Below are 1,605 nucleotides of genomic sequence, written 5' to 3' on the forward strand. Positions count from 1 at the left end.
GCTGACTTTAAAAGGTTTATTCACCTTTATTAAAAAAAACCTGTGGCGGGTGTAGGCAACCTCAGCCCTCCGGTTGTGGTGAAGCTATATCTCCCCACGAGGCATTGCAGGACTATGACAGGAACAGGCAGGACTCCCAAAGTTATCACTGCAGCTGGAGTGCCAACAATAAACTAAACAGCTTTTAAAGATCTTCATGAATGTATCTGCGTTACCTGCAGCCCATTTGCAATCATGCTGAAGCTTGTTGGAAAAAAAACTAGGGATGCACTGATACCGATTTTTCAGTATTGAGTACGAGGACCAATATATTTTTCGGCACTCGCCGATACCAGAAGTCCCATTAAGGAAGCCAGGCGGCGTGTAATGACTCGCCACCTGGCCTCCCAATTAGCAGGAAAGCCGTCCCCATGCTTCTTGTCACTGGGTGACGAGACAGCATGGAGCCGGCTTTCTGGCCAATCAGGAAGCCAGGCGCTGTGTAATGACGCAAGGCCCGGCTTCCTGATTGGTCGGGAAGCCGGCTCCATGCTCCCTCGTCATGAAGTGACGAGGGAGCATGAAGTCGGCTTCTTGGCCAATTAGAAAGCTGCGTCATTACATGGCACCCGGCTTCCTTATTGGCCAGCTTCCCGACCAATCAGGAAGCTGGGCAGCGAGTCATTAAACGCTGCCTGGTTTCCTGATTGGCCGGGAGGCCGGCACCGTGCTCCCTCATCACAAGTGACTAGGGAGCATGGTGCCGGCATCCCGGCCAATCAGGAAGCCGGGCAGCATATAATGACTTGCTGCCAGGCTTCCTGATAACGGATGTATCGGGCTAGGCATCGGAGCATTTGGGCGAGTACGAGTATCGGTGCATCCCTAGAAAAAACCCCAATATTTTGCATAGTTTCACCCTATTGCCAGGATGAGCTGGCCACTGGACGCTTGCTGCTAGCATTACAGGAGAGAGCGACGGCCTTGGTCATAGCCCCGCACATAGCTTGTGAGCTCAGCCATGGCGACAGTAGAGAGAGTGCATGCGTAGGGTTCTGGCCATGAATGGCGGCCGCCCCTGTGATACTGGTTTAGAGGGTCCAACAGCGGCTTTAAGGACGCGTTGTGATGTGCTACCGTGTTTCCCCGAAAATAAGACACTGTCTTATTTTCTTTTTTGCACGAAAAAAGACACTAGGTCTTATTTTCGGGGGATGTCTTACCTGGCTGGGGGAGGACTGGACGTCCCAGAAGGCAGCGTGCTGTTGCCGGTCCCGGTGTGATGTTATGCCGGTTCCATCGGGCGTGTGGGCGGGAGCTGCGGCCGGCGGGAGTGTATGGTAGGTCTTACTTTCGGGGAAACACGGTAGGAAGTGCATCTCACCGGGGGCAGAGGATGTCCATTGAGGACTGTTGCAGACTGCTCAACCGTCTGCTCACCTTATGGACTCTGAGGAAAAGGATGTCTAAGGAGATTTCCCCTCACTCCACTTTTGGCTTTGTCCTTCAATAAGGCTGGTTTCACACCTGAGCGGTTTTTTTCAGCTCGTTTTTCCGCTCGTTTTTTTCGTTCAGTGAAACGCGCGGTATGATTTTTTCCTTTATTTTCTCTATTTAAAAAAAAAA

Source organism: Nanorana parkeri, unplaced genomic scaffold, assembly GCF_000935625.1.
Source record: "Nanorana parkeri isolate BGI_ZX_2015 unplaced genomic scaffold, ASM93562v1 scaffold508, whole genome shotgun sequence".
In the NCBI taxonomy this organism is placed as follows: domain Eukaryota; kingdom Metazoa; phylum Chordata; class Amphibia; order Anura; family Dicroglossidae; genus Nanorana; species Nanorana parkeri.